Genomic DNA, 27,738 nt, shown 5'->3' with positions numbered 1-27,738 from the left:
TATTATTCTTAATGGTGTCTTTGAGGAACAGAAGTTTTAAATTTTGTTGAAGTCTAGTCTGTCAATTTTTCTTACATAGTTAATGTTTTCTGTGCTCTTTCTAAGAAATAACTTATCTGAAAGTCATGAAAATTTTCTATGTTTTATTCTAAAAGCTCTGTAATTTTATCTTTTGGATTTATGCTTGTCATCCATTTCCAGTGAACGGTTGGGTGTGGTGAAGGATGGGAGTTGAAGTCAAACTTCTTTTCCACACGCGCACGCAGGTGTGTCAGCGTCGTTCGTGGGAGAGACTTTTCTGATTTGTCGAATCACTTTGCTGCCCTGCCCACAGTCAGCTGACTGCCGTTTGGGTCCGCTGGTCTGCCTGTTCTTCCCCCAACACCACAGCACCTTTACTCTTGTGGCTTTATGTTGGGTTTTGAAACCAGGTAGTGTGAGTCCTTGTTTTGGACTTTCTGGGACTTCAGCCTTTACAGATACATTCTGGAATCAGTCTGCCGGTTTCTGTAAAATGTGCAGCAAAGTTGAGTCACAGAACAGATCTTGGTGAAACCCAATTCTGCTGCCGTTTCTTGTGGGTCTTCTTTGGGCAGTTTTCTTAGGAGAACTAGGCTGTGTTCTCTTTTAACTTCCAAAAAGGAATTTTAGGCCCTGGCTGGGTAGAGCTCAATTGGTTAGAGTATCATCACCGTATACCAAGGTTGAGGGTTCGATCCCCAGTCAGGGCACACACAAGAATCAACCCAATGAATGCATGAATAAGTGGAAGAACAAATAACCGCCCCCCCCACCAAATCAATAAATAAAAAAAGGAAGTTTACATGAACAAATGCTTTTCTTTAAGTGTTTGCTTGGGTACATAGTTGCCTAGTGAATCAGTGTCTTTGGTAGAACTGTGTTGTTATTATTTCAGTCTTAAAAATGTGTTGATTTAGTACAAGAAAAACAAGATAACATAGCATATCATTAAGTCTGTCTACAAAGGATGTGTCAGAGAATGAGCTTTTTTCTTTACGGTATCAGAACTGATCTTCCTTCTGCTACATTATCTTTTCTAGACAGGCATTAGGAAAACACTCAGCGACAGTTTCAATGGCACTGTACTTGGTAGCAAATACTATAATGAAGTAGCTTTATTGCTTTTATATTTCCAAGTAAACTGGAGTTCCTCAGAAACTTCCTACAGTCTGTTTTTTGCTGTTATCTTGAAATACATGCTTTAATAGTGTTACATTTCTTGGTGACATTAAATTGCAGAAAGAATTATATGACAGTATGTATGATATTTCTAGAATTTACCTAGCCATAGTGCAGTATTCATTTCTGTAATTATTTCTGAGTTATGTTTTCACATATATAAAACATTAAACACAATTCATGATTTCAGTTGCATGAATTGGTCCTTTTTAGTCTCTTGTAGTAAATACATGTAAATGTTATGAATAAGATCTTAGAGGAATTTTATGTCATTTTAATGGTTCATGTTTGTATTGAATAACTGAATTGCAACATTTAATTTCAATTTGGAGTGTTTGCAGAATAAAAAAATTTGAATTAACTGAAATGAATTAGAGTACCTCAGGATAGCGATGGAAAGAACTAAAAACTATATTCATTTTATTAGAGTGATCTTATTGTTTTATGAGAAAAACAAGCCATTTTTCTCTGGATGGCAATTATTTATAGTAAAGAAGTACCTTGGAATTAGAGATGGTTTTTCAATTTTATGGGTATTTCTCTCAGCTGAAAATAATTGCTGATTTGGGCTTTCCTTGGAAAAAGAGGTGGAAATTATATTATTAATTTTGTATGGCGGCATCTTTTAGTCATTAATATGCTGTATTACCCTGTAAGCAATGGAGTATTGTTTTAAAATGTCTATAATTCTGTGATATAAGTCCAATTAAGGAAAAAAACAGTTGTGTGCAGTAGAAAAAGTCCTGCCTGTACGCTTCAGAGCATCTGAGACATGACTTAGCCTGCGGCGAGGAATTAACTGTAAATGCTGTGGACATTAAGCATAAAAAGAGTTTAAAGGCCGAGGATCCAGGTGGTTTTGGTTGAGAGGAGTGTGTGCGGTGGCCTTGACCCTGCCATAATGGACGGCCAAAGGACTTCCCAGCATTTCCCACAGAATGTTATCCAGGTATAGGTCACTGGCTTCTGGTGCGGCCTCCTTGGTCACTAGGTACAAGCATAGCCCACTCGTTTCTGGAAACGAGAGGACCGACTTGACTGGTGCTGGTTGGCCGGTTGCAGCCTGAGTCCCAGAGAAACGCGCGCCCACGGGGCTCCTCTCCACGTCCTCTGGCGTCGGGGTTTGCCTCCGGCCGTAATCTCTCCCGGGTGCAAATAGTGATCACCAATAATGTTACGTTAGTGAACCATGTACAGCGCAGTGTTGTAGATGCTTTTCCTGTATCCACTCATTTGGTTCTCGCCTCAACGGTACGAGGTGAATGATATACTATTTTTTTCCATTTCACAGCTGGGCAACTGAGGCAGACATCACTCAGGTAGGAAGTGACAGAGATGAGCCACGAACCAGTCTCTGTACTAATAACCCTATTTCCTTTTATGCTTAGCTTGAATTTACTAATAAATCCCAAGTACATTTTTATTTTCAGCGCTTTAAACATTATTTTCACAAATCATTGCTAACTGGATCAGAGATGTTGCCAAGAAGCTTCTTCAGTAATTTCTTTAACATCCACTAGAGGTCAGTCTATCACTTGGCAATGTGAATATTGTGGGCTTTCTGTTTTTGGAAGTGCAAAATTTTAACTGTCCTAAGTTAAAGTAGTATGCTGTGACAGAGACTCGGGCAGCAGAGTAGTTTTTGAATTAGAAATATAACCAAAGAGCCATCTTGAGAGCAGTGAAAGCATATATGACTATTACAAGACCCAATATTGGCTCAACAGATCGTCCTTGCAGAATTTAATCAAGATACCCTGTGAGATAACATCTGGCATAGAAAAGGCTAATGACCTTCACCTTTCTTTATTGATTCTAAACTCACCACACATTAAACATTCAACCAGTTACTAGCACTCCAAATTTCTTTTCTGATTCATTTAATTCAATCAAGGACTTAGAATATACCCTGAAAGTAATGAAATAATGAAATTTCTAGTGTTCACTAATAGATACTCTCTGGTAAGTTTAAGGCAGTATAGATTTTAGAGTCTTTTTTAAAGTAGCCTAGAGAATTTTATTTCAAGTTTTGAAAATAATAAGGTATTGAGCTGAGATGCAGAAACCAAGAATCTTCATGTAGAAGCAACATTTCAAAGCAATTTCTACATCAGTGAAAGAGGAAAGTCCTGTTTTGGAGGGATCAGCTGTAGTTGTCTGGAGAGTCTAGGATTTTCCCGGGCACAGAGTGATTTACCGGTTGACCAGTGATGTTTGTTGTATGTAAGTAATGGTCTGGCTGCTGTAGGTTAAATAAAGCCCCTCAGGCAGCCTTCAGACTAACAAAACAATCTGACTTGACTTCAGATTTGTCACACTGGGAAAGAATGGCAACGTGCAGAAGAGGCCAGGCCAGGGAGGGAAGTTGTACAGGAGGGGGTGTGTCAGCAGAGTCTGTGGGTCTGGATAGGTAGTAAGGTGAATCTAGGGGATCTTTAGTAGAGTGAGGGACAAGAAAGGCTTATAGATAGAGATAAATAGGTAGAAGCAGAGAAGATACTGGGGTTCCAGGTAGACAGGTTGCCTGTAAGATCTGCACAGAAGAACAAATGAACAGGAAGGAAAGAGTTCATGATTTCTAATTCTAACAGTACTTTCCCCTAGTGTGCACTTTTACTTTCAACATGTAAGGTGCTGTGCTAAGAAGCTTGATATACGAGGTCTGTCCGGAAAAAGTCCAGCCATTGTTAATATGATGAGATCAGTTTGCATGGCATCATGTAACCTGGCAGGCAAGGAGAGTGGACTGGACGGCACCATGTGCGAACAATGACGACTTCACTGTACTAGTCAGTGGGGATGGTAGACACCCTTGGGTGAGCACGTGTGCTGTGAGGCTGTTGCATTCCAAATAACTGAGTGAGTAGAGCAACACATCTGCATCACATTTTGCTTTAAGCTTGAACATGAACATTCGTCCAAGGAAACTATACAGATGATTCAGAAGGCTGCAGCTATGGGCAGCTGGTGATTGGCAGCTTCAAAGCGACACATCTGCAGAGTTTTTTTTTTTGGTGAAACATCAAATCACCCAGGTGACTCAGCACCCTACAACCCAGGCACCCTGCAACTTCTGGCTTTTCCCAAAATTAAAATCACCTTTGAAAGGGAAGAGATTTCAGACCATCAGTGAGATTCAGGAAACTTCAACGGGGCGGCTGATGGCAATTGGGAGAACTGTGTGAGGTCCCAAGGTGCCTACCTTGAAGGGGACTGAGGCGTCATTGTCCTATGTACAATGTTTCTTGTATCTTCTTCAATAAATGTCCCTATTTTTCATAGTATATGGCTGCATACTTTCTGGACAGACCTCATGTATTATCTAATGTTCTCCTTCTAACAGTTGTATGAGGCAGAGTCCAATCCCCTTTTACAGACAAGGCGCCTGAATCTCAGAGTTTCAGTAACTTGCCTGGGGTCATATAGCTTACAAATGGTAGAACTGGTATTTGAACCCAGGGCTTTGTGACTCCAGCTTTCTGATGCAGAAGGTATTTCTTTTTTGCCCCAGTTTTATGCTGCCTGCAGTGTGGAGAGGGTCACAGGCTCACACCCAGTGGGAAATTAGCCCCACAGGTAAACCCCCTACAACAAAAGTAGAGGGTTATAACTTGCAGGGAGGTGAGGTAAGGATATTTTTGTTAAAAATGTGAAGTTTCTTAACCTTTGCTTATAAACCGCGGCAAAGACCTATATTCTCCATGTGGCAGTGATTAGATGGTGAATCTGTCCCTTGTACTTCTCACTACTTTGTGCTTCTTTCCCCTTCTCCTAAAACCTAAAACCCACTAATTACCTTACTAGGTGTCCTCTCTGTTGGCGTGGTTGCTCATAAATGACACTCCCGGAGGTGCCCTCTCAAGGACTTTCCAGGGCCTTAATAGGAAGAGCAGTGGGCCGACCTAAAAGAAGTTTAGGGATCACTAATTTGGTCTGTCAGTATACCTTTGTCACTTTATTTTTATACCTGCAGGCAGCAGGGCTTCTGAGACCTTTTAGTCCTTTAAAGATAGCTTTGATCCTAGATCTCTTTCTGCTTGGGATATGTTTTTGAAGGGACGAGGACAGAATGTCAGCTTTCTTCTCCCAAAGGCACCCGTTGCTGAATTTCCCCTGTAATCTAGGGCTTTCATCATTTCCTCCATGTTGATGGTGGCACAAGACCTGGGGAATAGCATTTATCTTTTGTTTTTTGACCTAAGTGACTGGTTAATGGTGAAAGGGCCATCAGCTAAGAATGCTTTTAATAAGGCCCCTTTCCTGGGGTCTGGCCAAGGCCTGTGGCCGACTGCAGAAAGTATTTCCCAAGTCCTCTCACTTTTTCCATCTGAAGTTGCTTGAAGGTGATGCTTAGGGCAAGCGAATGGAAACTTCTCTTTATATAGCGTTTAATCTCTGGGGTAAAACTTTGATTTACTTTGACCAAATAATATAGAATTCTTAACCTAGCAGCAGAATGTAGCACTGGAACCACAAGCACCAGGATTCCCTTTGAAGCTTTTAAGAAGAATTCTGTAAGGCCAGAGTGCCCGCTTTCTTCCAAGAGGCTTTTGGGATTGAATTTCCTTGTTTGTAGTCCATGAAGGCCCAAAGTCAACTCTCTCTCCTACTTGTATTTCATGGAGAAGGAAGAAAGTTGATGGGGATTTCCCTACAACCAGATTTAGGAACCTGCTTGCACCTGCACGCAGCCACTCTTCTTCAGGTAACTTCCCAGCTGGCTTTCCTGCTCATTTCCACTCTTGACTTTCTTGCATCCTACAACTAAAGTCATACTTTACAAATACTTGTCTGATCATGTTACTCTTAAAACTTATTTATTCCTCTGCAGTGCTCCTAGGTTGCATCTTGAAGCTTCACCCTATTTATAAGGCCCAAGAGGAGATTGTCTGCCTTACCCTCTGTAACTGACAATAGTGTAGCCTCTCTTCACTGTCCAGCCACACTGGCCCTCCTTGATTTCCTCGGATCTGCCCAGCGACCTCCTGGCTCCTCCTTTTGGAACGCGTTCTTTGCTTTTCCTAGCTAAACTGCTTGCTGTCCTTCGGATCTCTGCTCAGATATCACTCAGAGAAATCCTGATATATTCATAGTTCTTTTGATTACCAAGTCAACTGAATTACTTTCTACATGTTCTTATTGCCAGAAAGTTCCAGATCTCCCTTCTGAGGACTCCCCCTTCACTTTATGGGTGGTCTGAGAACCTGGAGGTTCCAAAGACGTGTTAGTTTCATGTGGCGAGTGGGGAGTGAACTGGAAATGTGGTAAGTGCAATGTAGCTGTTGCTGTAAAGACTGTTGGTGATGAAGACTGATCCTGAGTAGCCCAAAGGGGCAAATCAGCTGTTGCAGTGTGATGACCTGCCCAAGCTGCAGCATGTTTCATTAGGTTGCTTTCCTGTTCTCAGTCATTGTTCCTCAGAGCATACTCTTATATTACGAGCATGGTGGTTGTCGGCTGGGCCAGAGTCACCCTTCCTTTGTAGGCACCTGGGTTGAGTCACCAGCTCACACAGCTGCTGCCGAGCAGGTGCTTCTTCAGTGGCACGTGCAGCCCTTCTTGCTGGAGGACTTCAGTCAGGGCCATCTCAGGCTCACCCCAACAGGTCTCCTTCACTTCGAGTCCCGAGGAGTACTCCCAGAAGGCCTGTGGGCTTTGCACTCCGAGAGAAAAGGGAGTTACTTTAAGGTTATACACCCAAGAAAGGTCCCATCATACCCAGATGCAAGGTACTTATCTTGCAGTCTGACACTGAGGGAAGCAACTTAAGTGACTCTTCACAAAACAAAACAGCACCACGCTTCAAGGAGACTTCTGACTCTGCCCACGTGGAGGAACACTTCAGAGATTTTCTAGCTCTAACGATTTAACACACACCTCTCGGGCGCTCTATTTAATCTCTGCTTTAATAGCCACTTTTTTATTCACTTACCGATCTAGTATCCTTGTCTAAATGCCTGCCTTGCCTACTGTAATACAAGCTCCAAGAGGATGGGAGCGTTTCTGCCTTCTTCATTGGTGCATCTTCAGTGTGTCTCCAAGTGCTTTGTACGTAGTTCACGTTCTGTGCATATTTGATGAGTGGATGGACTTATAACTTATCCAAAATAGGAATTTAATAGCAACTATTCTAAAAATTCAGAAGATATTTAGAAAAGTAAAGCATGTTAATTATATTCCTTGTCATGGAACTAATTAAAACTTAACAAATAGAATGAAACATACAGACAAACATTCCATGAAATTAGGAACAGCTCCATTCCAGGCTGCGGACTGGTGTCTAAGAAGTATAATGAACTGCGGATCAAGTCTAGGAAGGGTGCTGACAGCCGATACTTGCTTCTCTAGATTGTAAGCAGACTGCGAATTTCACCGCAAGCAAGTGAAGGGCCCTACGTGCTCCATCCTAGGAGGTTTAGGAGTTGGGGCAGGCCATGCGGAAGACTTGGAAAATCCTCAAGGAAGCTGCTTCTGCATCTCAGCATAGACAGAGAGGTGAGACTAAGGGAACGATGTCTTTCTTGCCTGACTTCTGACGTATAGCGAAGTGAGGGGAAGAAAGAGGAAGCAATGACCGTGAGCTTCACGCAAGTTGACCAGAATCCAGTGAACAGAAGTGAATACACAACACATTAGCGAAGCCGAAGTTGGCTCCACTGCTTTACTCTAACCATGCAGAGGAAGTACATTGAAGATTAAGACTTATTTCAAGGGACGAATTCCAGAAAAATACATCTGTGTTCACTGGAGTAATCTGAAGGGAACATAGGGTTTTTAATGATTGTAATGGATCTTGGGAAGATCCTTAGGTCAGAATCGTGAGGTGTGGGAGTTGGAGCTGTGGGCAGCCCTGTCCTGCAGCGGGCAGGAAGTTGGTCCATCTCTAATGGTAAGAGCTGATTCCACTCTTAGAAGCAGAAATAAAAGACGAGAGGAACAGCCTGGTTGATGCAAACAGGCCGGGGGGTAGTGGTGCTGCAGTCTGTGGTTCTAGTTACCCCTGAGGCCCAGCCGCACCCCCTTATTTGACACACAGTATTGTAATTATTAGTTCCAAGTGTACAACATGGTGATTAGACAATTTATGTACCTCGTGAAGCAATCACCCTGATAAGTCTAGTACCCATCTGATGCCATACATAGTTATTACAGTATTATTGATTCTGCTTCCTATGCTGTACTTTACGTTCCCATGATTTCTATTATGGCTGGAAATTTATACTTTTTTAATCTCTTTCACCATTTTTTACCACCTAACTTCCCAACCTGCCCTCCAGTCTGGTGATCATCAGTTTGTTTTCTGTATCTACAAGTTTTTTTTCTATTTTGTTTTAAAATTTATTTTTAGTGAAAATAAGTGAAATCAGATGGTATTTGTTTTTCTGTGTGACTTATTTTACTTAGCAAAATATCCTCTAGGTCTGTCTGCGTTGTTGCAAATGGGAAGATTTCCTTCTTGTTATGGCTGATTAATATTCCACTTTGTACGTACACCACATCTTCTCCATCCACTTGTCTACCAGTGGACACTTAGGTTGCTTCCATGGCTTGGCTATGGTAAATAATGCTGCAGTGAACAGACAGTTGCACATATCTTTTCAAAATAGTGCTTTGTATTTCTTCGGATAAACACCCAGAAGCAGAATTGCCCAGCTGCTCTTCATGCATTTCCCAGAGTGTCTGAGGTGCTCCAGTGTCCTTCCAATACATTCTTTTTCTCTAAGCAGTTTAAGTGAGATCGCTGCTATAGGCTTGCAAGTGAGAGTTCTATCTAATACAGTGCAGGTAATGAGGACGAGCAGAGAAGATACAACATATGCAGCAGTGGCGTGCCTAGTAGAGGGAGCCGAACAAACAGAAAAATTTTAGATAGTAATAGAGAAAAAAGTCATTCAGAAATTAGGGAAATTCGCAATCTGTAAATCAAAAAGGTGCACAGTTCTAGGTAAAACTGAAACAGGGTGATCAATACCAAGTAAGCACATTAAAGGTAGTGTGTTTTAAAATTAAGAAAAGAATCTTACTAGCCCTTTAGGCAAAAAAAGAAAAAGCAAGTCATCCAAAAGGGAGAGATTTAGTCGGCCTCAGGCATCACAGAAAGAGCCGAGCGGCAGTAGAAGAGTCTCTAGAGCTTTGCAGGGGCATCCGTGGGTGTTTGCGAAGGTGTCAGACAGTGTTCTCAAACATGCAAGGGCCTCGTTCCTGAAACATCACCTCATGCGTAAAATTAGTCACCTAAGTGATAAATCAGGTAAAGAAGTTGGCCACGGAGAAGCAGATGTCTGGGAGGACTGGCAGCGCGCACGGCGCTCATTTAAATACAGAACTAAGTCAGACCTTAATAACTGTGCGTGTTATGAAAACAAGCAAATGTGAAGGTGATACAATTAATAATGAGAAAAGGAATTATGTAATGACTATAAAGCGGGGAAGATAGAAGAGGTTGTGTGTAAGTGTGGGAACTCATTTTTTGCAGCGGAGAGGGTCACATGCAGCTTACAGTCAATGGCTTTGTTGGTCTGAGTTGAAATCCTGGCACCTCCACACACCAGCTGGCTCTGCAGCCTCAGACCAGCCGAGCCTCATCTGTCCTCTGTGTCCTCGTCTGGGTCCCGCAGGTGGTGACGCCGGCCACCTGCTGATGTGGTTGTGGGGGTCAAGTGCAGTGATGTTGGGGGGGCGCTCAGAACAGTGCCTGGCCTCAAGTGCTCATTCAGTAAAAATCACCTATTTTACTGGAAGGAGAAAATGTGGGCAGATAGTTTTATAAACTCAGGACAGAGAAGGTCTTTCTAAGCATAACTTTAAACCCGGAGGCCATAAAGGAAAAGATTAATAATTTGACTTCATAAAAAGTAAAAGCTTTTTTGCATGGCAACATCATCATGGTAAGAATCAATGCACAGATACTCAAGCAGGAAAGAATGATTACAATATATTTCACAGAAGAAGGGTTGGTGTTATTAATATTCAGAGATCACTGATAAATCAACAAGGAAATACAAGCAACCCAGTCTAAAAATGGGTAATCGATAGGAACAAGTATTTTCTAGAAAAGTAAAAATAATAAAAATTGGAAAACATTCTTAGCCTCCCTTAAAGAACTGGAAATTGAAATACGCCATTTTTCATTTACCAAAGATGAGTTTGAAAATACCTAGTGATGGAAAGGGTGTGGTGAAATAGGCATTCTCACATCTCTTTTGGAGAGCAGTTTGGCAGTTACGGACATTATAAATGTTGATGCATGTTATCTCTGCAATGCTACTTCTGAGAATATGTCTACAAATATATTTATCTTAGCATACAAAGATATATGTGAAATGATGTTGTATATATCATTACTTACAATAGAAACAATTTGGAAAGGATATACCTGACTATTGATACTAGTTTGTTAAATAATTGAAGGTGCTTATTTGCTTTGGAATACTATATGGTCATTAAAACAAAAGATGTATAATTATATGTACTAATAGTGGAAAAATGTCCAGGCTATAATATTTAGGGTGCATAAAGCAAGTTACATGAGAATAGCTGTAATGTGATCTCATTTATAAAAATGATACATACGATTCTTATATAAATGCACAGAAAATTTCTGGAATGTTCCACAATACACAAGAACCAATGAAAGCAATTGTCTGTGAGGTGGAGAATGGAGAGGCCGTGCACTTTCATTTCCATTTTGTACCCCCTGGGCTCTTCCCACTTTTGTTAAGCAATCATCTTTTAATTTTGTAGTAATTAAAAGCAAACACAAATAATCTTTGATTGGTGGTGCTGGCGACTATGTTGCTTATGGAACTTAATATTTTGGGAATAAAATTATTTTGGGTAAATAGAAAAACTAATTAACGAAGTTTAACTAATGTTTACTCAACAAAAAGTAAAGCCCAACTTCACATGAAGCACGGAACCGAGCGCGCTCGGTGCTCACAGGACTTGGAACAGACCCTGCTGATACATGGGGCAGACGGAGGCGCGGACACTCCTCTTCGAGGCTGGATTTTTCCCACTGAAGCCTGATGAAGTCGGATCTGTCCACAAATACTGTCTTCACTACTTAACCCTTGTGGTGATGCCAATAGGAACGGGTGCCAGGGGCAAGAACAGTGCGGTGGCGAAGGTTCGGGAGAGGCTGCTGGCGTTTGCCGGCCTGGTGCTTTGGTTATGGCGACGAAGGCTGCCCAAGGCCTGGGGAGAGTGTGGGAAGGCGTCCTGCTGAAGACGGCAGGAAGAGAAGGCCCAGTCAGCATTCCTGAGAAGAGCTAGACCTGCTCCAGGCTGCACCTGCCATCGGTGTTTAGATTTTGTCACTGCGTACTTAGTGCCCGAAAGGAATGATTGCGTGGAGGGGATTGTACTTTCGTGGAGTTGAGCAGACTGCAGCCTTTTCTGGAGTTTGGCCATATGATTTTACAAATCTGTCTAGAAATCGTGACTTTTTTCCATTAGAGAGTCTGCAATTCTTCAGAATCTTGTGATTCTGTTCAGCTGAAGACATGTGAGCAGTGGCAAGTGACTGCAGCATCCTGGTGGCACCGGCTGTTTGCTTCTAAAGCCTCAGTCAGCTCTGCTGCATGTGGCCGTGCACTTGGTGGTGTCTCCCTCCCTGCACACCCGCCAAGTCCTGCTTCCGCTGTGTGGCTTTCACACCGTGCAGCGGTTTTCGAGGAATGCAGGTGTTTCCTTCTACGCTGATCTTTTTGTCTTTTCATTTAAGTGTATATAGTGCATCAGATGTGTAAAGTTTAGTTGCCCAGCCTTCCGCAACTGAATGATTAAAATCATATTTTTCCTTTTGTTGCTGGTGCTCCGTTGTACTAAGTTAGCTTAGCATTTCCAGGGTTAAGCCAACTCCTGTCGTTTCCTATGACAGTGGTTAGGCCTTCCAAGTTTACAGGCATATGAGCGAATTGGGTGACCTTTCTAAGTTAAAATTTTGCAAAGTGCCGCATTTTATCATTGAGGTCCCAAATGCTACACGTTGAACTCCTTTGGACCTCTAGACCTCTGGGACTTGAGGCTGATTTCATCGCTAGTGTCCTTTTTAAATTTATTTTTATTTTTTCAAACCCTTGTGTGGAGGGCTGACTTTCCGTAGATGGCAGCGAGGGCGCTGCTCTGCTATGTACAAAACCCTGAACATCACTAATGTGCTTTATGTTTGTTGTTATATGAGGAAAACATACCGAGTTTGCGGCAGGAAGTAGAAAGCTACAAGTAGCGTGTGGCTGATAGCCACATATTTATTATTTGGAAATGAATTTTTTGTGAAGAAGCTTAACTGTCTTTCTTTGAGGGTTTTGTCTGTTCCAATGGTAGTTGAGGTTACTATAAATTCTTTCATGTTGAATATAAACGTTCTTTTTGAGGTTCTAACATGATATGCAGAGAGTTAGGACAAGCGAATAACTGCCTTTTTAAAAAAGATTTGATTTATTTACTTAGAGAGAGGGGAAGGGAAAGAGGAAGAGAGGGAGAGAAACATCAGTGTATGGCTGCCCCCTGTGTTTCCCCAACTGGGGACCCGGCTCACAACCCAGGCATGTGCCCTGACTGGGAATTGAACCAGCAGCCTGTTGGATCACAGGCCCTTAATCAATCCACTGAGCTACACCAGCCAGGGCATAACTGCCTTCTTTACATCTGACTTATGATCCTAACCCCATTCCTTATTCCAATTCACTTAGTGTTTACATTGTGAATTATTTCTGTAAAAATAGAAGTAAGAAGGTATATTTTGGCTTGAATATTTGGTTTAAGATTTTTGTTTTGGAAGTATGGACTTGTATTCTGATTTTAGATGATAGGAATTTGGCCCTAAGTTGAAATTTAAGATTTCTCTTAGTCTTCTCTCTGAAAGAAAGTATCTTTGTCAATAGTACGTACAGAATAGGGAGCATTACAGCAGTGACCTTAAATCCTGTCCTTCTCCATTCATTCATTCTTCATAGAACAAGTATTCGTTAAGTGCCTACTATGTGTTGTACTGTTGGAATATGATGATGAGCAAGAACAGTGTTGTCCTTCCTCTCGTGATCTAGTGGTGGGGATAGTCTTTAATCAATCACTGACCAAAATAATGTAATTACAAATTGTGATAAGTGCTATGAAGAAAAAGTACAAGTTCCTTTGAAAGAGAAAAAAACAGGGAGACCTAATTTGGATAAGTGATGTAAAAGGCCTTTCTGAGGAAGTGACATTTAAACTGAGGCCTACAGGACAAGGAGTTTACCGGAAGGGAAAGGGGGTGGATGGATTTCCAGGCAGAGGCAAGAGGTTTTGTGATATCATTTTATAGTGCTTATGACCTTTGGAAATGCTTATATAATTAGGTACTAGTATATGAGCAAGACAGTTTATAGAGCTGTGTTACTGAAAAGATGTGTATAAATTACATTTTTATAAATGAATTCCTGAATTCCTGCAGGCTTACATTACACTCACTGTGCTATATCATCTGCATTTGATTGATGTTCAGTTACTTCAATTACTGCTAGATTGATCTTCCTAAAGCACAACTTTGATAATGCTTTTTCCTGCTCAGAAATCTGTACCCACTCCCCAGTTACTTGATCAGGTCCAGACTTCTCAGCCTGGTGGTCTCCGAAACCAGTCCTGGTCTCGGTATCCCACTTCGTCTCTAATTATTCCTCTTTCTGCACTACTTTCTGTGAGTCGAAAGAATTTCTCAGTGGGCGTGGATGCTTCCTTCTGTCCATCTTCACTTGCATTGTTTCCTTCTCCTTGCAGCCTGTCTACCTCCTTCTCAGGTTGTCTGAATCCCGTGTGTATTCCGGGCCCATCCCAGAGGTTACCATCTAATCTCCGTGTCTTCCCTGGCTACCCCAGCTGGAAGTCGCTGCTTTTGCTTCTGACTTTTTATGACATTTTATTTTACCACCCTTTAGGCACTTCCCCCTTCTTATTGTATTTTGTTTTGATGCTATTTCTAGGCATGTCTTATTGTCCCAACTGGAATTGTATGCTTTTTGAGTCAAAGCCTGTAATGGATAAGTCTTCGCTTCTGACACTGTGCTTAACACAGTCCCTTGCATATGACTGATGCTGAATAAAAAATTTTGGAAGGAATTTACAAGTTAATTGTGGTTTCTAGATTACCCTTAAAAAGTAGTTAATGATGTCTAATAAATACATCAAGAGACTGATATATGCAAAAATCCTTTTAATGTTAGCAATACTAAATTCAGATTTTCTCATAAAGGGAATAGTACTTGCTTGGGATGTTTATATGTCATTTTTGTGCATTTCTGTGACACTGATATACAGAGATTATTTTAGATTCATAAATGGTTCTGTCATTTTCATTTTTGCCTCTCTTTTGAAGAGTCGCATGCTCATTTAGCTGTAAAAAAGAATGGAAAGAGCACATTGGCACCCTCTCTGGTCGTCTGTACCAGGCGGGGAGAAAGAGCCCTGAAAGCGTGTCTGAGTGACCGACTCACTCTGCTTACTCAGGGCTTTCTGAGTGCGTGTGGCTTCAGATGAGTTTGGAAGGTGCCCACGCAGACCCTCCTTGTTTATTGGAGGCAGTTTTCATACTAGAGTAAACCGGGGACACAGAGGTTTAAATTTCTTTAAGGTTATTTTGAACTGGAAATTTTGAATTGCTATTTTTTAACCTTTTCTATTTACATTGTTCACATGATGAGTGTTTTCTAAAGACTATTTGTTTTAGTTATTTAGTCTTGACATAAATTTGAAATACCTTGGTTTATTACCAAGTGTGGCCAAATAAAGTAATAGTGTTTTAATTTCCATGATTAAAAATATTTTTTTTGAGACTTGGCCCGTGTGGCTTAGTTGGTTGGAACGCTGTCCTGTAGACCGAAGGGTTGTGGGTTTGAATTCCGGTCAGGTCACATACCCAGGTTGCAGGTTTGGTCCCCATCTGGGGCACATAAGAGAAGGCAGCCAAGCTGATCTCTCTCTCTCTCTCTCTGTCTCCCCCCGCCCCATTTTCTCCCTCCTTGCTCCCTTCCTTTCTAAAAATAATGAAAAAATGTCCTTGGGTGATGATTTAAAAAATTAAATAGATAAAATAAAATGCTTTGTTTCTTTAAAAAATGTTTTTTGAGCTCTACCCTGAAGGCATTTGACAATGTTTCCATCTGCCAATTTGAGTTCCTCTTTCAGATCCCGCGGCACCACAGCACCGGGCAAGGCCCTGATGAACCTGTGGTTCTCACCTGGTCGATGCTGGGAAGCAGGTGAATGAGGAAAGAGCTTGAGAATAGAAATTGAGTCTGTGTTAGGCAGCATCAATTGATGGAAGTAAGAAGTTACAAAAGGTGGAAACTAAATCTTTTTGTTTATTGAGATTTATTCATTCATTCTGCCAGTATGTTTGGTTGGTTCAGATCAGGTGTCTCAGCTGTGACACTGTTGACACTTCGGGCTGGCGAGTTCTCCTGTGAAGGGTTGTCCTGTGCATGGCAGGGGTGTAGCGTCGTCATCCATGGTCTCTACCCTGTGGATACTAGTAGCACTCTCCTGATTGACAGGTAAACTCGTCCCCAAACATTGCCGAGTATCCCCTGGGAGGGAAAATAAGCTCTGGTAGAGAACTGTTTTTCAGATGGACATTTAAAAAGCAAATTTTTTGAAGTGTACTTTGCATTGTTTTCCTATTTCAAATGTGGGATATGCTTCATGTGATTTACTCTTTCAGTATTCCTGGGTAGTGCCCTATCTGAAAAAGTGACTTAGGTCTTATTATGGAAGGTGGAAGTAGACAAATTACCTATAGAGATACCGAAAGGAAACCTTGCATCAAAAAATTTTACAGTTGACTTAACCACTATTCTGTAGCATTTATGACATCTTGGATCAAAGAATCTACTATTTTATGATCTTTTGAAGAGTACTTTGTATCTAGGATCAAATTATTACAAAGAAATCTTCTAATGCTTGTTATTTTTCCTCCTTTAAAAATGATCATATTCATCTTTTGTTTTAAAGCCTCTGTAACTTGTTGGTGCAGCATAAAAATTCCATCGTTACAGAGACCACACTCTTGGCTTCTCTGCTGCCTCCTTTTCTGAAGCTATGAGGGATGCAAAACATATTCAGAAAACTCATTCAAAGCTTTACAACTTATTATATCCAGGAGAGACAGATTTAAGATTGCTGAGGTTTCTGGTTGTAGCACTTCAAGCAGAAATCCATACTCCATTAGGTTCTCTAACATTGTGACCTTAATTTTCCAGATATTTTGCCCTTTAAATGGAAAGTAGTATTTTAATACTATTTAAATCTTCTGGAGGGGCTTGTAATATCACAGACTTAAGTTGTGAAACGTTTGAAACAAATGAAAAGTAAAATAGCAACTGACTTAGGACTGTATCACTTTATGTGTGCGCTTTTATTTCACACTTTGCAGGGAGAGGAAGATGTGCGGGAACACACTCAGTGCGCAGGCGCCGGTGGAGGAGCCCGCGGTGGGGCGCGCCGGGCCGTGCTGGAGCGGACTCTCTTTCCTGGGCTCTTTCTGGGCGTCACTTAAACAGTTTCTCATTAGGAGCAGTTAAATTCCCCGAACTTCGAAAATGTACTTTGTATAAAAGTATGGTCTGGGTGAAATGAAAATCGACATGGACAATAGCTGCTGAGTTATCTTGCTTCAGCAGATAAAGCAGAAAATGTAAAGCTGTATTATACTACTGAGCCCCAAACTGAGAACAATTAAAAAAAAAAAACTTCATAGAAAAGGAGAGATGAAAAGCCCTTTGTTCTTTCATTAGTAAATTAGGTCAGTTTTTAAATAATATTCTCATTGAAAAATGTACACATTTCTCAAATAATTGATATAATTTAATCCAATTCCCATCTTAAAGGTTACAAAACTAAACTGAATTCTTTAGAGGCCCTTAATTATTTCATCTCTTTTTCCACCGTAAAATGTTGTTTAGAACCTAAATTAATCATATAATCTTTTCTTTAATTTGTCCCTCACCAAAGGATAATACATCAAATATTCTTTATTAGCCTATAGGAGCTAAAAATTTATATTAGCCTGTGTTTGTGTATGACATTAGTTATGAGATAGTTATTAAGGGGCTGCAGTAACCTCCCTGAGTTCCTTACGTGTATTCCTGTTAGTTAAATGCCAGATAAATGGCATGAGTTACCCTAATGCCAAGAAATGATTGCGTGAGTTTCCAGGGGCCGTTGTTTAACATAAAGGACCATTGTGGGTAGATTCTACAAATATTTTCCTGTCCTGTTGCAGTCCAAAATGAGGGTAGTTTATCCCCGTTGGTGTTGCTGTTCTGTGGGTGCCCCATTGCTTTAGGGGAAAGGTGAAAAGGCCCTTCCCTGCTGGCAGCATGTACCCCGTTTCTGCTGAGAGTTTGGTTCGGTGAGTCTCCAGGGCAGGTTTTGGTTTCCATGTTGCCAGCTGTCTTACTTCACCTTATTCATTGACTCTCTGTCTCCCAAATGAGTACTCGTGGCCTCGTAAGACCAGGACAAGAGAGATCCTTCACCTCTGTCCAAAGATGGCCAGCAAGCCCCTGGAGGTCTTGACTTGCTATCAACATAAGAATGCCTTTCCGTAAACTTAGCAAAGCCTTTAGTAGAAAAACCTTCTGGGTACATGTGATATATTTGGATATGTCTGACATCAAAGGGAGAGCAGATTCGGGACAGCTCTTAAACTTGTTCGTCCCTGTTCATATCATCAGGATATTTAGAAATATTCCTGTTAGCCTTTATATACCTTCCTGTTGTCAGAATGGCTAACTGGCCAGACAGCAGTGGTTCACTGTCCCATGATTATCACCTGAAACAGTCCTCGACTCCTGACTTCTAGGGGCTCTTCTGTCAGGAGGTCATAGCTCCAGGTTATTCCCCTCATCAGCACCTTTTAAAAGCTCTCTACATTCTGTAGAGACGTGTGTGTTCATCCATCCATCCATCCACCCATCCACCCATCCATCCATCCATCCATTCACTCACTCATTTGTGAAACACCAGGCACCAGTGCAGGACACAGATGCTAAGTTTGAGTCATTCTGCAAAGTTTTTGGGAAATTACCTATATTCCAGAGCTCTTTGTCTTTCCAGAAAGTTTCCTGCTATTGGCTTTTTTCTTTAGTGGCAACAAAGCAGCCGTAAAATTACACATGTGACTACTGAAATGACAAGACTCACCCTTAATATTTTTCTTAATAGAACATCTCAGCATAGAAATAGAAGATACAAAGAATAACTAAGTGGAATTCTAGTACTGGAGCATGTAACAGTGAAGGAAAACATCGCCGGTATTTAGATTTAGGCTTGACGAAAGCCTGGTTCTGTGGTTAGGCAATAACACTTCCTCAGCGTGCGGCGTGGTCCCGGTTGTGTCATGTCGCGAGCGCCACATCACACGGTGAGACATGGTGTCAGGTTGTCTCACTTCACCGGGGCTATTAGCGATGACCTGTGGATGAGGGTGGCACCCGCTGGGTCCCCCTGGTGAAGTCTCCCCACCCTTGTTTCTCTTTGTTCTTGGTGTTCTGAACTTTTGTGATTGTTGGTGGGGATCATTTGTCGCTAACTTGCTGTGAAACCTGTGGCCTCTTTCAGTGTGAAAAGTCATTTACTCCAGAGATGGCTTATTTGTATTATTTCTTTGATAATTTCTTCTCTTAATTTTCTGTATTCTTTTTTGCTTGAACTCTTGTTATTCAAATGTTGGACCTCCTGGACTCATCCTTTATTATTTTTTTTCTATTCACTCCCATTTTCTATCTTTTTGTCATTTTTGTCTGTTTTCCAAGACACTCCCCAAATTTATATTCTAACTCCTTAATTTAATTTAATTTTTATTTTTAGATGTTAAGGACTCTCTCTGGCTTCTGAGTGTCTTCCCTTGTAGCTTCTTAGTTCACGGATGTATCTTTCAGCTCTTGGAGGGTGTTTGTGTATGTATAGTTTAGTTCTGCCCCGGCCCTCTCTTTGCTCTCTGAGTTCCTTTCCCCCTGTTTGTTTGGTCTCTTTTGCTTTGGAGTCTTTCATAAACTGTCTTGCTAGCCTTGTTATTTTTTCTGTTTAAGAAAGAGGTATTAAAATCCCATCGCAAGCTTTGTGTCGACCTAGTGCCTGTGACCCGGTGAGGATCTAAGTAACCTCTGTTTCAGGGGCTGTTGGGTTCTGGGGAAGAATCCCTGTATGTCAGCGTCTGTGCTGTGGTGGGGGGAGGGGAGAAAGAAACATCAGTGTGAGATGGAAACACTGATTGGTTGCCTCCTGTATGTGCTGCAACCGGAGATCGAACCTGCAAACTAGGCATGTTCCCTGACCAGGGATCAAACCTGCCACCTGTGGGACAACACTCCCACCTGCTGAGCAACCTGACCAGGGGTGTGTGTGTGTGTGTGTGTGTGTGTATGAGAGAGAGACAGTTTCTCCAGAGAGGAAGCTCTGCTCTCTTGCCTGAGAGATAAAAGCCTGGCCTCCAGCATTCTTGGAGTAAACAGGGAAAGATGGACAGGGAATCTCACAGTGGTGCTTCACTGTTGATCACAGACGAACCTGGACCCCAAGCCAGAACCTGGCTGAGAGGGTGACTTCCAGGCATTTGTAGGAGGGAGGGTAGTGGTCTGGCCGTGCAGGATCTGGTGATACTTTCTGAAATTTTTGCATTGATCGGGACAACTCAAATCTGTAAAGTGTTTCATCACATTTGAGACAATAAGACCAACTGTTCACTGCCTGGACCATTTATCGAGGCCTGGAAGGAAATAGAGGACGGTAGCAGATGCTGGTAATTGGGACTAAAGTGGCAACTGCACTCCAGCAGTTGTGGCAGATTCACCATAGTCGTCCGACTCTTGTGTGAAAGAAATAATAATTTTTCTAAAACTCATTGCTGTATGAGGTTTAGGCATGAGTTTTCATACCCTCCCCTTTCCTGATATCTTTTAAGGTGCTTGGAGCATTCTGTCATCCCAGGGAAATATTTGCTCTTCTCATTCCTAAACATTTTATTCAGTAGTTTGCATTTTCTCAGAGACACCCGGGGTATAGGGTCCCTTCAGAGGCAACCTCTTCATCGTCCTTGGTTTCTTAAGATCAGTAAGACCTTGCAGAGATGCACTTTCATTTCTGAGTGCTGTGGACTGTAGTTCTCTAATAATAGCAGCTTCATTTCGGTGGATCGTATGTCACTCAAACAGTAGAAGGCCCACTGGAACTGCGGATCACCTAATTGTCTTTATTGGATGATGATTTAATACGTTACAAAGTTGCATGCAGTCATTTCTGATGCCTTGGAGCAGTGGTTTCCAAACATTTTGACCCAGACCTCAGTGTGGAAAAGTTTACATCACACACACACACACACACACACACACTGCTGACGGTAATGTAATGAAAGGATACCTTTATGAATAGTGTTATTTTCTCTTCTATTTAAATTTAAAATATTGTGCCCTACAGGTGATCTACAGTTTGTAAATCACTGCATTGTAGTTCTTAATATTTTGGGGGGTGTGGTAGATTGTGGGCCTTTTTGGTGCACTGATGAAAGTACTGGAATCTCTTCCCAGAAAAATGTACATGCACATTTTTGCACACATTTTCAGGAGATTGATGGGCTTCGGGTATAAACAGGGACGTCTCCCTAGTGCTGAAAGCTTCTATGCTAGAGAACATTTGGGGCTACCTTGTTTTGTTGGCACATTTCACCCAGGGTGCCCGGACAGCTGCCATCGACTGCCCAGCAGATAGTCTGCCCTTCCTTCCTTTTTCTTACAGAGTGTTATTAATATCAGACTGTTGGCCGGAGACCATATAATAAATCAAAGTTCACCTTGCACACCAAGGTTAAAGGTCTCAGAGGATCCTTATGCTTTCTGGGTATACAGTTGTCTCTATGCTATTCAGAGTCAGTGCACAGGGACCTGGGAGAGACGAACACTTGCTTCCGGATACGTCAGGAGCTGTTGTTCTTTTGCAGAGACACTGCTTCGCCAGGACCTTAGCACACTGACCCCGAGCATCTGCAGGCCCATTCCCCAGCCGTCTTCGCGTGCAGTGCAGAACTTACTTGTCAGCCTCCCCTATCTTCTTTACAACCACCATTCGGTAGTCAGAGTGGAGCCCCAGCTCTGTTGTGTGAGCTTCTGCCTCCCCCTACCCTTCACTTTTCGTTCTTCCTGTCACTCCTTTCATAGAAATTCAGTGAGTTCTTTCTGCGTGCCAGGCTTTGTTAATGAGAGGAATAATAGGCTAGTGAGAACAACCCAACATCCGGGTGTGCGTGGTCACCCCTCGCCTCATCATTCCAGGACCTGCCCTCTGGCTCCTCACCCCGGGCTGCCGTCTCGGGCCTCCTGGCAGTCCCGCCGGGTCCTGCCTACTCTCCTGGGGTTTCATATTTAACTGTTACTTACGTGCCCATGTTGGAAATTTTAATCTGCAGTTTTTATTCTGCCTGGAACAGCAGACTTAAATCTTCTTATGCAGTTCTTCTTTTGTCTAGAACAAATGCTTTGTATCCTTTTAAATAATAATGTAAACATGCAAATCTTAAAATATCATTTCTGATGCTATGTTCTGGGTGCTATGTTCTGATGTTATGTTCACTATTGGGGAAATAACATCATGGGAAAATGGTGTTAATGTGCAAAAATTACCCCCAGAATTGAGAGTTTTAATCTTTGAAAGATGTCTTAGTAGTGGGGACATTTTTAGCTGATAAAATACAGGCTCATAGCATTGGAGCACTATTAGTGTTCTCTCACGAGCAGACACTAGTCTCAGACATCTGGGGCAAAAACGTGACAAAATTGGTCTTTATTACACTGATAAAACCCACAAATGATTTTATCTTCTTCACTTTTTCATGAAGGTAAAATATTTGCATATTATTTCAATAACTTCCACAGCAGTTGTAATGAAACCTGATACATTGTAATGGTGCAGTTAAAAGATGTTTGCATTACATCCATATTTTGTTGCAGTTATCCAAGAGTTTTTTTAAAGGATTCTTAAACTTGCCTGTTTTGCAGTCTGACTCAGCATAGACCCCATGCATGCTGCAGGTTAGCTCTTTCAGGAGTCCGCGGCAGACATCTCCGGTCAGTCACAGCCTTCCTTCCCTGCGACAACCTCACATTCTCAGCACACTGACCTGGGTCACTGCTAACCGAGTGCAGAGAGGCATGTGATAAGAGCTATTTACCGTGTTCGTTCTGCACCTTAACCATTAGAATGAGCAGAGGACACTGAAAGTCTGCTGAAGTTTGGAGAGAGGGGGCAAACAAGGACAATAGAACGACAGTACCTAATTAACTCAGGTACCGTCAAGCTGATGTCCAGGCTTTGCCATTTGTTGGTGTATCCAGCATTGTAGCAGCTGCCTTTCCACAGAGAGGGAGAAAATAGCAGCAAAAGGGAGGCCACCTGTGACCGATTCTTAACTCCTATTGTTTCTATTCAGGTTCGTATCCATGGTTGTACGTGGTGGACCCTGGATGCCCTCTTCAAAAAGAACTTTTTCAGCGTTCCCGGTCTTAACTCCCATTGAGCACGTAGGTCATTCCTCTCTGTGTTCAGGTTAGTTGGACACATGTGCAGGTTGGTAATTTTCAGTACCAGTTTGGTCAGACCTTAGCCCTTCCTTGGTAGTGAAACCATTTTAGCGCACTGTGTAGGGCACTGTGGCTAGAATGTTCTCAAAGGTGGAAATGGAACGGACAAGAAGAGCAAGTAGAGCACATTATAAATAGTAAAGGTATTTTATGAAGTATTCACTTATATGCACGTATGCGTATATTGGGACAAAATGTAAAATGTATTTGTTATTGTGGATCAGATAAAAATGTTTGAGAAATAACTAGACTGCAAGATCCTTGTAGTAGTCCAATTAATCTTTGCATTCTTCAGTTGATTTCATATTATAAGTGGATGTTAGTGCTCACGGAATGATTACAATATTTGCCTCAGTTAGACACTGCGCATTGGAAGTGAAGGGCTTGTTTACCCAGTCAGTTTCTGATATGGCTTCTGTGGATGTAGAGTTTTTTTTTTAACCAGGGCTGCCTCTAGGTGTACCGCCCATTATCTAGTCTTCTTTGGTTGAGTGGGTTTGACATGGATACGCCCTGTCTTTCCCCTTCTCCCTTCACCTTTATGTTTCCCTGTGCCTTTGTGTTTCTCGTGGGACCCATCAAAGACCCTTTGCTGAGACATGATGAGTGGTTTGGTCACAACCTGGACTCGTTCCCCATCCGTCACCCCGTAGCGTGTGTTGAGTGCTTACAGTTTATTGGACACTTTTTGTGCATTTCTGTATTATTTACAAGTATTTTACGTGTATTCATTTACTCCTCACAATGGTCCCGTGGAAGGTGCTTTGTTATCCCCATTGCGCCGATGAGGGACTGAAACGCAGACGTACATTAAAACCACAGACTCGGTGAGTGTTCAGGATCCGGACCTAGGCGGTCTGTGGGCAGGAGCACAGCTCTACCGAGGTGCAGAGAGCCAGGCCAGAGGGCTCGTAGGCCCGGGGAGTTTTGCTCAGTCAGTGCTCTTTCTTGGGGCAAGGTAGCTAGAGAGAAGGCCTCATGTAGTCTTTTTTGTATGACTGGGCCCTGAAATTCAGTGAAGCTGGAAGACAGACTGAATTCTCGTTTTTATTTTTTTGTATTTTTAAAATTATTTTATTGTTGTTCAAGTACAGTTGTCTGCATTTACCCCTCCCCACTCCCCACCCCACCCCAGCCATTCCCACCTCCCTCCCCTGCTTCTGCCTCACTTTGGTTTTGTCCATGTGTCCTTTATCGTTGTTCCTAAAAACCTTCCCCTTCTTCCCTCCCATTATTCCCTCCCACCTCCTCTCTGGTTACTGTCAGTTTGTTCTTATTTCAATGTCTCTGGTTATATTTTGCTTATTTATTTGTTTCATTGATTAGGTTCCACTTAAAGGTGAGATCATATGGTATTTGTCCCTCACCACCTGGCTTATTTCTCTTATCATAATTCTCCTCAGTTTCATCCATGCTGTCACAAAGGGTATGAGCTCCTTCTTTCTTTCTGCTGTGTAGTATTCCATTGTATAAATGTATAAATATATAAACTGATAGGGTAAATGTACAATAGTTTTTTTGATCCATTAATTTACTGATGGGCATGTAGGTTGCTTCCAACACTGGCTATTGTAAATTGTGCTGCTATGAACATTGGGGTGCATAGGTTCTTTTGAATTGGTGTTTCAGGGTTCTTAGGATGTAAGCCCAGCAGTGGAATTCCTGGGTCAAAAGGCAGGTCCATTTTTAGTTTTCTGAGGAAATCCCATACTGTTTTCCACAGTGGCTGCACCTTTCTTCATTCCCACTAACAGTGCACTAGGGTTCCCTTTTCTCCACAACCTCTCCAACACTTGTTTGTTGATTTCTTTGTTTGATGGCCATTCTGACTGGTGTGAAGTGGTATCTCGTTGTGGTTTTAATTTGCATCTCTCTGCAGGCCAGTGAAGCTGAGTGTCTTTCATATGTCTCTGGGCCCTCTGTATGTCCTCCTTGGAAAAGTGTTTATTCAAGTCTTTTGCCCATTTTTTTTTATCGGGTTGTCGTCTTGGAGTGGAGTTGTGTGAGTTCTTTATATATTTTGGAGCTCAAACCCTTGTCCAAGGTATCCCTTGGCAAATATGTTTTCTCAAATAGTTGGCTCTCTTTTCATTTTAATGCTGTGCTCTTTGGTCATGGAGAAGCTTTTAAAATTTTATGAGGTCCCATTTGTTTACTCTTTCCTTTATGTCCCTTGCTCTAGGGGACATACTGGTGAAAATATTACTGCGTGGGGTATCTGGGATTTTCTGTCTGTGTTTTCCTCTAGGACTTTTATGGTGCCATGGCTTATATTTAAGACTTTTATTCACCTTGAATTTATTTTTGTGTATGGTGTAAGTTGGTGATCAAGTTTCATTTTTTTTCATGTAGCTGTCCAGATCTCCCAACACCATTTGTTGAAGAGGCTATTTTTACTCCATTTTATGCTTCTGCCCGGTTTGTCAAATATTAATTGACCGTAGAGACTTGGGTTTATTTCTGGGCTCTATATTTTGTTCCATCGGTCTATGTGTCTATTCTTATGCCAAGGTTGTCTGCTTTCACTACTCCTATTCAACATAGTATTGGAAGTTCTAGCCACAGCAATCAGACAGGAAAAATAAACAAAAGGCATCCAAGTTGGAAAGGAGGAAACAAAACTGTCATTGTTCGCAGATGGCATGATACTATACATAGAAAATACTATAGACTCCACCAAAAAACTACTCGACCTAATAAGTGAATTTGGTGAAACAGTGGGATGCAAAGTCAATATTCAGAAGTCAAAGTCATTTTTGTATACCAACAATGAAATATCAGAAATAGAAATCAGGAAAAAATCCCATTTGATATAGCAACAAGAAAAATACAGTACCTAGGAATAAACCATAGCTAAGGATGTAAAAGTCCTTTTAACATTGTCAAAATGTCCATACTACCCAAAGCAATTTATAGATTCAACACAATCCCTGTTAAAGTACCAATGGCATATTTCACAGATATAGAACAAACATTCCAAAAATTTATATGGAACCATAAATGACCCTGAATAGCTGCAGCTATTTTGAGAAAGAAGAACAAAGTAGGAGGGATCACAATGCCTGATATCAAACTGTATCACAAAGCCACTGTAATTCTTACTTTTCAATTAATTTTTTGATGCTGTGTGGACAAAGCTTGAGATAAGTGGCAAGCTGCCTTGCCTTTTAATAAAAATTTGTATTTAGTCTACCCCCACCAATTTATTTAAAGTTGTTTTGGCAAATTTTCAAGGTCAAAATAATTTTTAAAAATGTAGATATAATTTACATATAAAATTTACTGCTTTCAAGTGTGCTGCTCCATGGTTGTACAACTAGTTTTAACTTCTGATCTGAGAATATTTCTAATTAGAAGAAACCTTGTAACCATTAGCAGTCACTTTACATTCTTTCCCTCCCTGCCAGGCCCTAGCAAACACTAATGTACTTTCTGTATAGATTTGCCTACTTTGGACATTTCAATCAGTAGAAACCATGCAATATGTGGTTTTTGTATCTGGCTTCTTTTACATAGCATAATATTTTCAAGTTAATCCTTGGTGTGTGTGTACATGCCACATGTTGTTATCCATTCATCAGTTGATGGGCAGTTCAGTTGTTTTCAACTTTTTTGACTACTGTGAGTAATGTTGCTCTGTTTCTTAGTGTATAAGTTTTGTGTGAGTATATGTTTCAAATTCCCTTGTGTCTGTTCCTGGGAATTGCTGGGTCAGCGGGTTACTCTGTTTGACTTTCTGAGGAGCCATCAAATTGTTTGCTGTCACAGCCACACCATTTTCCATCCCAGTAGCATGACATGGAGACAACAGTTGCTCCACACCCTCTCCACCACTTGCTATTTTCTGTTTTTGTTTATTTGTTTGTTTTACTGTAACTATCCTGGTGAGCGTAGGGTGGTATCTCATTGTGGTTTGGTTTGCCTTACCATGATGATAAAAGAAATTAAACATCTACTCATATGCTTATTGGCATTTGTATGTCTTCTTTGGAGAGGTTTCTATGCAAAAATCACTTGCCCATTTTTTAAAAAATTGGGTTCTTTTTATTCTTGAATTGTAAGACTTCTTTATAAATTCTGCATACTAGATTCTCATTAGCTCTGTGATTTGAAAATGTTTTCCCAATTCTGTGGGTTATTTTTTCACTTTCTAAGCAATGCCCTTTGAAACACAGATATTTTTAATTTGATGAAGTCCATCTATCTATTTTTGCCTTTGGTTGCTTATGCTTAAGTGTCATCTCAATGAAGCTGTGCTTAATACATGATCAGAACAATGTATTACCCCTGTGCTTTATTCTAAGAGTTTTATAGTTTTAGCTCTTACATTTAGGTCTTTGATCTATTTTGAGTTAATTTTATATGTATTGTGAGGTAGGTGTCCATATTGGTTCTTTCATGTATGTATGTCTAGTTGTCTCAGCATCATTTATTGAAGAGACTGTTCTCTCCCCATTGCATTGTTTTGATAACCCTTGTCAGAAATCAATTGGCTGCGGGTATAAAGGTTTATTTTTGGAGTCTCAATTTTATTTCACTGAACTAAATGTTTATCCTAGGCCAGTACCACACTGTTTCGTTTACTATAGTTTTAAAGTAAGCTTTGAAATTTTGAAGTATGAGTCCTCCAACTTTGTTATTCTTTTCCCCAATGTTGTTTTGGCTATTCTGGTCTCTTGCACTTTCATATGAATTTTAGGATGGTCAATTTCTGTCCTCCCCTACCCTCCAAAAAGAAAACACAGTTGGAATTTTGATAGAGATGACATCAAATCAGTAGATCAGTTTGGGGAGTATTGCCATGTTACAATATTAGGTCTTCTAAAACATGAAGACATAGTGTCTTTCTGGTCACTTTATTTAACAGGGTTTTATAGTTTTTACTTATAAGTATTATACATATTTTGTCATTTGCTCTTGTTTTTTGATA

The 27,738-nt window shown here is 41.2% G+C and overlaps 1 protein-coding gene across 3 annotated transcripts in view; it reads left to right on the top strand.

Annotated features, from left to right (window-relative positions):
- Positions 1-27,738, top strand: part of STK33 (serine/threonine kinase 33) — a 142,089-nt gene that overhangs the window by 32,644 nt on the left and 81,707 nt on the right. For 2 of the 3 annotated variants that reach the window (XM_053672957.1, XM_053672955.1), the window contains exon 2: positions 22,658-22,773. The exons of the other annotated variant lie outside the window; for it this stretch is intronic. The gene's annotated coding sequence lies outside the window, so the exon portion shown is untranslated. The remainder of the gene's footprint in view (positions 1-22,657; positions 22,774-27,738) is intronic. 3 annotated transcript variants of the gene reach the window in all.

This window comes from Artibeus jamaicensis, unplaced genomic scaffold (genome assembly GCF_021234435.1).
Source record: "Artibeus jamaicensis isolate MK-2021 breed Jamaican fruit bat unplaced genomic scaffold, CSHL_Jam_final contig_797, whole genome shotgun sequence".
Taxonomy (NCBI): domain Eukaryota; kingdom Metazoa; phylum Chordata; class Mammalia; order Chiroptera; family Phyllostomidae; genus Artibeus; species Artibeus jamaicensis.
Note: the sequence above shows the minus strand (reverse complement) of the source record. Positions and strands in the feature narration are given on the sequence as shown.